This window comes from Lepidochelys kempii, unplaced genomic scaffold (assembly GCF_965140265.1).
Source record: "Lepidochelys kempii isolate rLepKem1 unplaced genomic scaffold, rLepKem1.hap2 scaffold_37, whole genome shotgun sequence".
Classification (NCBI taxonomy): domain Eukaryota; kingdom Metazoa; phylum Chordata; order Testudines; family Cheloniidae; genus Lepidochelys; species Lepidochelys kempii.
The window spans coordinates 1,120,796-1,129,660 of NW_027333638.1; the positions used below are offsets into that span (position 1 = coordinate 1,120,796).

The following is an 8,865-nucleotide window of genomic DNA, read 5'->3' on the forward strand; positions in this document are numbered from 1 at the left end:
TCAAGGAAAAGCGTTGAAATAAGCTCAAATTATGCTTTAGGTTCCTCCATCAGAATCCCAAGAGCAACACAAAAGAGGAACAATCCTCCTCTGCTTTCATTTACCCCACTGCATCCTTCTCCGCTTCTTCTTCCGCCTACCAAGTGGCTTGTCCAGGGAAACCACTCTGCTGATTATAATTTTGGCATAGAAAGCCAGGGAGGGGATTTGCTTCCACTTGACGTGAGCAGGTAGCATTCTGACTCAGTGTCTAGAATCAGGTTTCCCAGCTTTGGCTGCCCCCGGTTTGTCAACTCTGTGCAGGCAGGAAGCAGCCAAAGTGCTGACCCTCGCGTCACATGGGCTCTGGTGTCATGATGTTTTGCACAGCATCGGCGAGTCCATGTTTCGTCTCTTTGTCCTCCTCGGTAAGCCGGACCCTTCCCCACAAATGGTTTCCTCTGACGCTGGAGGGATCGAAGTACCTGCAGGTTTCCTTCACTCAGCTTTATCTTCCTGCATTTCTTGTGTCTTGTATTGCTGTGCCAGGGAGCTGGCAGGGGAATGCCCATGGGAAAGTGAAGTCAAAGTGAGCTTTCTTGGTTTGGCGCCTTCCTGCGTTTTGTCTCCTGGTGAGAAGGGGAAACTGGAGGAGCTGTCGTAGCGTTTCTGACGGATATCTGAGGTAAAAAAGAAGCCATTGGTGTTCTTTGTGCTCCTGTTCCTCAAAGAGAAACGCTGAAATAGCTGACGCAGTGGCTACTGAGAAAGCTCAACTAAAGAGGCGAAAAGCTCGCCACGACTGGTTTTTGCAGTGTAGGTTATTACCACGTTCGCCTCAGGCATGAAAGGCCTCCGGGTCCTCGGGCAGAAACAGTGTCTTGTTTTGCTTCTGATTATTTTTCTTTTCATTCCCTCCAAGTCATTTATCAAGCTTTCTTCCTCATTATTTTTTCCTTTCATGAAACTTTAGGGTCGGAAGGTGGGGATTACCCTGAATTTTGAGGGAAGGAATAGACCATAAGTTTGGAGATTGCCAGCTACTTAACAAATATGAGCCTCGAAGAATCCCAACCCTTTGTCCTCTCCCTGGAGATTTGGAGCTCTCACTGCCATGGCCTGGGTTCAAGTCCCAGTCAGGGAAAAGTGACTTTACATCAAAACACCTTAATTGAGGGGGGAGGGATAGCTCAGTGGTTTGAGCACTGGCCTTCTAAACCCAGGGTTGTGAGCTCCATCCTTGAGGGGGCCATCTGGGGCAAAGATTGGGGATTGGTCCTGCTTTGAGCAGGGGGTTGGACTAGATGACTTCCTCAGGTCCCTTCCAACCCTAATCTTCTATGATTTAGCTCCCAGAAAGCAGTTTCCCCTCTTTCATTTCTTTTGAGTTAACTACAAGCAGCCTCATGTCTCCTTTTCATGTCAGAAACCTCTATTGACTGATGATCACATTTCCCCTCCTTTCCTGTCTAGGCAGGGTCGGGGTGTGAGGAATGAGAAAAGAACAAATGGAAATTTCCAAGCCAGCCTTTTAACAGACAACTTCACATTTCATTTGAAATAACACTGATTTCCTTTCAGAGTGGTAGCCATGTTAGTCAGCAAAAACAATGAGGAGGACTTGTGGCACCTTGGAGACTAACAAATTTATTTGGGCGTAATCTTTCCTGGGCTAAAACCCACTTCATCACATGCATGGAGTGGAAAATACAGCAGGAAGATATATATACAGGGTCCATGAAAAGATGGGGGTTGCCTTAAAATCATAGAAGATCAGGGTTGGAAGGGACCTCAGGAGGTCATCTAGTCCAATCCACTGCTCAAGGCAGGACCAATCCCCAATTTTTGCCCCAGATCTCTAAATGGCCCCCTCAAGGATTGAACTCACAGAGAACTGTTTGAAATGGGCCACCCTGATTACCACTACAAAAAGTGATTTTTCCTCCTGCTGATAGTAGCCCATGACATGCTAATGAAGAAATAGCTGTGATTTAAAATCTCCACTCAGAAATGGTGAACAACAGCAGAACCCAAAGTAACTGAAGGAAGGGCAGATGATCACAGTTAGTTCATTGTTTAAGTCAATATTGTCTCAGATGTTCTGGGGAGAGAATTCCACGGTAAGTGATTTTGCATCTTTGCAGGACATCACACCCCCTGGGGAGAAGCTCCTCAAAGAAAATGTGGCCCCAGGAGTGTCAGAGAAGGGAATCACTGTTTCCCTTACGAGGTGGGTGAGGGAAACCTGCAGGGACTTAGATTCCTCCAGAGTCTGATGAAACCACTGGTGGGGAAAGTCTGGGGAAGCTGACTAGGACAAGGAGAGGTAAAAAGGGCTTGCAGCTCTTGTGCAATCCCCATGCTCCCAGCAGAAGGGTCCAGGGGGTTCAGCACTTTGGCTGCTTGTTGAGGACACAGAATTCAGAAGATGGCAAAACTCAGAGCCCTGTTACATGGAGTCAGAATGCAATCAGCTCACACCGAGGGAGAGCAAACTCCCTCCCTTGCTCTCTATGCCAAAGTTCCTATCAGCTCAATGTCCTTCCCAGAAGAAGGCCCACGTTGGCTGCTGAGAGGGTTGCAATGGGGTGAATGAAGGCAGAGGAGGATTGTTCCTCCTGGGTTTTCTTTGTGTTGCTCTGTGATCCCAGTGGAGGAAACTGACGCAGCATTTGAGTTTGTTTCAGTGGCTTGGGTTGGGCTCAGGTTGTGACCCTGAGCACAGGGGTTCCTGCCCGCTCTGCTCTTAGCCACTCAGGGAATGGACAAAGAAGGTTTCAGAAATTGGACAGAAAATAGCCTAAAAGTGTAGCACAGCTGAGAAGAACAGCATTATCCTCCTCTCCCTGGTGGTCTAGTGGTTAGGATTTGGCGCTCTCACCGCCATGACCTGGGTTCAATTCCCAGTCAGGGAAAAGTGACTTTACAGCAAAACACCTTAATTTATTCTTCATTTGCAATTTTAACAAATTGATGGTTTTTCCCTGATTCCCCCATCTTCTACGAGATGTTGGCGAGGGCTTTGGAGACCATATCAAAATCAAAGCTTCCCACTGACTAGGAGCAGAATGTGGGCATGTTTCCACTGTGCATCTAGATGTCCACAAATAGACAGGTGCAAATTAGTCACAAAGAGCTCAGATAAGATTTAGGGGATGACAATCTCACTCCCTAAATACCTACATGGGGAACAATACTTACGAACAGGCTCTTCAATCTAACAGACAAATGTATAATGTGAGCCAATGGCTGGAAGTGAAGCTAGACACATTCAGATTGGAAATAAGGCGTGCTTTCTGACAGGGAAGGGAATTAACCATTGAAAATCTTACCCAGAGTCCTGGTGGAGTCTCCATTCCTGGAAATTTTCAAATCAAAATTGGATCTATTTTTTTTTTAAACAGATCTGTTCTAGTTGGAAAGGAATTCTTCGGGCGCAGGTTTCGGGCCCGTGCTAGACAGGAGATCAGACTGGGTGTTTACGAAGACCCCTTGTGGTTTTAAAATATGGGAAACAAACCCTTAAATGACAAACGCTTTATTCTGTGAACCAAAAAGAAGTGCTTCCCCTGGCTCTTTTTCTCATTTTGTAAACAAGGGCTTGGAATTTCAACTCTCAGTGAAGCTTTGCCTTTAAACTGAATTAGGTGAATTTTCCAGCTCTTGGTCCTCTGAGTCTAAGGAAGAATCCCTGAAAAGCAGGTGAGGTTTCAGTTCAGAATTTCATAGATTAATTTGATGCCATCCAAGAGTAAACACTTCGGTAGGGAACAAGTGAGAATTTGTTGACCGAGAAAAATTCCTGGTGAAAATTAGCAAAGCTGTGGATATTTTTAAACATTCCAGTGAATTTACACATGAAGATACAAACAGAGAGAGAAACACAGAGAGAGAAAGAGAAAATCACACACTGCACAGGCCCATGCAGGCATTAACAAAAATCAGACCCACACACAAATCCACACAGCACACAGAGAATCATAGAAAAAACAGATTCAGAGCAGGCTGCACATCGGGGACAGGAGGACGGTGAAGAAATTTGGCATCATGTGACCTCCAGAAGAAGAATGGGGAGCGTCCAGGTACCAGCAGGGCAGATACAGGGCAGATACCGTTTTCATGTTCTCTCCACAGGTACTAATGCGGAGAGTGGACCAGAGGATACGTCTGAGGGAAGGGAGCAGAAGGAGACTGCGCCAATTGGAAGGCATGAGATGCACTGTGCTAGGGTTGGGGGTTCCACGACCACCGCTCCCAAGAGGAGGCGGCGGGCGGTGGTGGTCAGGGACTCTCTGCTCAGGAGGACTGAGTCATCTATCTGCCATCCCAACCGGGAAAACCAAGAAGTCTGCTGCTTGCCAGGAGCTAAGATTCGCGATGTGACGGAGAGACTGCCGAGACTCATCAAGCCCTCGGATCGCTACCCCTTCCTGCTCCTCCACGTGGGCACCAATGATACTACCAAGAATGACCTTGAGCGGATCCCTGCGGACTTCGTGGCCCTGGGAAGAAGGATAAAGGAGTTTGAGGTGCAAGTGGTGTTCTCGTCCATCCTCCCCGTGGAAGGAAAAGGCCGGGGTAGGGACTGTCGAATCGTGGAAATCAATGAATGGCTACGCAGGTGGTGTCGGAGAGAAGGCTTTGGATTCTTTGACCATGGGATAGTGTTCCAAGAAGGAGGAGTACTAGGCAGAGACAGGCTCCACCTAACGAAGAGAGGGAAGAGCATCTTTGCAAGCAGGCTGGCTAACCTAGTGAGGAGGGCTTTAAACTAGGTTCACCAGGGGAAGGAGACCAAAGCCCTGAGGTAAGTGGGGAAGTGGGATACCAGGAGGAAGCACGAGCAGGAGTGCAGGAGAGAGGAGGGCACCTGCCTCATCCTGAGAAAGAGGGGCGATCAGCGGGTTATCTCAAGTCCCTATACATAAATGCACGAAGCCTGGGAAACAAGCAGGGAGAACTTGTTGGTTCTAGACTATTCTCAGCGGTAGAAGAGGACAGGACAAGGAGTAATGGTCAAGTTGCAGTGGGGGAGGTTTAGGTTGGAAATTAGGAAAAACTTTTTCACTAGGAGGGTGGTGAAACACTGAAATGCGTTACCTAGGAAGGTGGTGGAATCGCCTTCCTTGGAAGTTTTTCAGGTCAGGCTTGAGAAAGCCCTGGCTGGGATGATTTAGTTGGGGATTGGTCCTCCTCTGGGCAGGGGGTTGGACTAGATACCTCCTGAGGTCCCTTCCAACCCCGATATCCTAGGATTCTATGATCATTTGGCCAACAACATGCAGCAAAGCACCCAACTCAGTTGCATGAATGCTCTATAAACCACTCCTCAGTTATGCAGAGACACCAGCATATCTCCCCAGCTCTCAGCCTTGCACCTCAGAAATGTACCATCTTACACGGCTCACGGCCTTCTCTTGAAAAGTGTAAGCTCATTAATTAGTTCGCCACTTCATCAAAAATAAAGGGGACATGCACCAGCCTTTGTCATGTGAGCAACTTTCCCAAGCACTTTGGACAAACTCAGGAGTAAGTATAAAATAGTAAAATAAGTTTATTAACTACAGAAAGTTAGATTTTAACTGAGTATAAGTGTTGGTCACAGAGGTCAAAAGTGGTTACAAAACAAACGAAAATAGACTCCCAGTCTAAACTCTAATTTGAATATACTAAGCAAAAATTGGGTCAAACAGCTTTTCTCACTCACTGGTTGCTCCAGGCAATGTTGAGTTCTTAATACACAGACTGAATTCCCTCTCAGCCTGGGACCAATCTCCGCAGTTCAAATTCTGAGTCTTCCAGACAATCTTCCAGGTGTTGAGATTGGGGAAGAGACAGGCCACGTGGGGGTGTCTGTGACTCTCATTCATATTTTTTCTCCAGCTGCTAGGTAGATTCTTGCCGTGATGCTGGGGTTAGTTAGGCCCCAATATGGAGCAGCAGTTTGCCTCCTGCACCTTGTGGTAGGCGTGTCACAGCTCCTTCACTTTGACCCCGCACGGCAGTGTGTCCCTGTCATGGCCCCTTTCTATCATGCATCACGAAAATTGCGTGCACACCTCGGGAGTTACACCGCAGAAAGCTGCTTTCCTGTGCAGAAACTTGCCCGTGTAGACAAGGCCGCAAGAGGGCTTACATAAGAACACACGACAGGTCATAGACTGGGTCAGACCAATGGTCCATCAAGCCCAGTGTGAGCACATGTAGGGGGTCTCTCCTGTGTGCGTTCTCTGATGTGTGATTAGGGTAGAGCTCTGATTGAAGCTTTTCCCGCACTCAGAGAATATGTAGGGTCCCTCACCGGTGTGGATTCGCTGATGGGAGAGGAGGGATGAACTATCAATGAAGTGTTTCCCACACTCAGGGCATCCGTAAGGTTTCTCACTCGTGTGGATTTTCCGATGTGTAATAAGGTGTGAGCTCTGCTTGAAGTGTTTCCCACACTCAGGGCATCCTGCCTGCGCCAGAGAGAAAGGAAATGTCAGAGAGAAGAATGGAAAAAGGGATGAAGGAACCAAAATGTGTACAGGACAGATCAAACCTATCAGGAGCTGATTTTCCCTTCAACCTTCCCCAGAGGAGAGAAAGGAAGGGATCAGTTCTGGGTCCGTATCTCAGAAGAAATTTCAGGGGACAGCGAGATCGGGGAGGGACCTGCTGCCAGTTGTCAGTCAGGATAGGTGGGAAGCCATGAGTGACCTCTGCCTAACGATTCTACATCTGCAGGGAACAATGCTGAATTTGGAGAGCTCACAAGGTCTTTGTAGGGCATCCCAAATGTTTCCTGTATTCACTGACAGTTTTGGGGTTGGTTTAACCAATGCCTCACCTATGCAGGCAGCTCTCGGGAGCACTTTTTTCTTAGAGCCATGAAGGTCTGGGACGCACGACTCCTCCCCTCGTTCCAGCTGCGAGATCACATCAGTTCTGGAAACTGGAAACCCTGCTCAAGGCAAAGAAAACAAGGGAGGTCAGTGGAATTTGTGGGATACTTGTCACAAAGAATATTCCATGCTTTTAAGCCCAGCTCACTTTTAAGTAGTAAAGTCCCAAGGCCGGCTTCCTTGGCTCAAAGTGCCAGGAGATGATTATTATAAATCATATTCATTACCTTAGTGCCTAAGGGCCAACTAACAGTGGGTCCTCATTTTGCTAGGCACAGTACCAACCGAGAAGCGTTGATGGCCCGTGTCCTGAAGAAGTTTCAATCTATATAGACAAGGCAGACACAGAATGGGGGAAGGGGTAGAACCCACCAGCAGAGTGAACTCCGTGAAGGCAGAGTGGCAGATCTGATCAACACAGGCCTAGATCTTGAGACTATCGGAATTAATGTTACAACCAGGGCCAGTGTTTTCCGGAAATTGTCGCTAGGACTGCATTTTTTCCAAAATTACTCTTTGTTTCTGGAATCACCGTTAATATCCGGAATTGCTGATCAGAGGGTGGGTGGGGCATGCAGGGTCACAATCCCCCAGATTTCACCCTGGAGACACCGGTCTCCTCCCCAGGGCACAGGCTGGCTGCGGTTGAGACTTGATGCCAATTTCTTCCCTCCTCATACAAGTCTGGGATCGGCAGTGGGACGCCAGGCTCTCTCACCATGCTGCAGAGAGGACGGCACTCACAGCTGCTCGCGGCCGTGTCCACAGCACCTCTCCCCTGCTCATCTCCCCTGTACACAGCTGGTTCATGCCCCGTCTCTCCAGCGCACAGCTGCCTCTAGGCTCTCAATGCCCAGTATCTGAGCCCCACCGCCCCCACACAGCCGGCTCCTGTCCCCTCCCCCCAAGGCACTTTCAGGCTTTAAAGGATTAGATATTGCTCACGTTTGTCAATTAATCTGTTTTCATTGCCTGCAAACTCTTGCCCTAATTATGACTGTTATCTGTATATCTAAGCCAGCCTTTGAAAGCATGAATTCTTCACAGACTATGATGCCGAGATGCGCCACATGATACCAGGAAGGGCTGCGGGATGGGTTTCCTGTGCAAGCTGGTATCACTACAGGGTGATGAATACCAGATCTCAAGGCTGGTTATGCAGAGCTCCACCTTTTGAAGCTTTACCCAACGCAGAAAGGGGTAGTGACGGATTTCCCCTCATTCAGGAGACTGAAGACGACAGACTTTTGGGGGATAAACAGCTGAGTTTGAGCTGACTGAGGGGGGTCTTTCTGGGCTACAAACTCACAGGACCTGATAACCACCAGGAGGTAACCCTTTAAGAAAGGTTTTAATACACTTTGGAACCGATCAGGGATTCCCATGAGGACCGCTGAGGGAATGAAGGTAAACACGCATTTGGATGCTCTTCTTGTTTTATGAGAACGGGAACAGGAAGGACAGGGATCTCACTGAATGCAGGATCTCAGCAGTCCTAGATGTCAGGATAGCACCTAGTGCAGCCCATTGGAAAACATAATCCCAACTATACATATAAAATGATGGGGTCTACATTAGCTGTTTCCACTCAAGAGAGGGATCTTGGAGTCATTGTCGATAGTTCTCTGAAAACATCCACTCAGGGTGCAGAGGCAGTCAAAAAGCGAACAGGGTGTTGGGAATCATTAAGAAAGGGATAGATAATAAGACAGTACATAACTTGCCTCTATATAAATCCATGGTACGCCCACATCTTGAATATTGTGTGCAGATGTGGTCGGCCCATCTCAAAAAAGATACATTGCAATTGGAAAAGGTTCAGAAAAGGGCAAAAAAACCCAGACTAGGAGTATGAAACAGCTTCTGTATGAGGAGAGATATGTAAGACTGGGACTTTTCAGCTTGGAAAAGAGACAAGAGGGCATATGAGAGAGGTCTATAAAAGCATGTCTGCTCTGGAGAAATTAAAGAAGGAAGTGTTATTTACTCCTTCTCAGAACAC

General features: G+C 47.7%; 1 non-coding gene across 1 annotated transcript; it reads left to right on the forward strand.

The window, feature by feature from the left end:
* The first annotated feature begins 2,822 nt into the window (after window positions 1-2,822).
* On the forward strand, window positions 2,823-2,894 carry TRNAE-CUC (transfer RNA glutamic acid (anticodon CUC)). Its single transcript has one exon. It is a non-coding gene; the product is annotated as a tRNA-Glu (tRNA).
* Window positions 2,895-8,865: the final 5,971 nt, after the last annotated feature.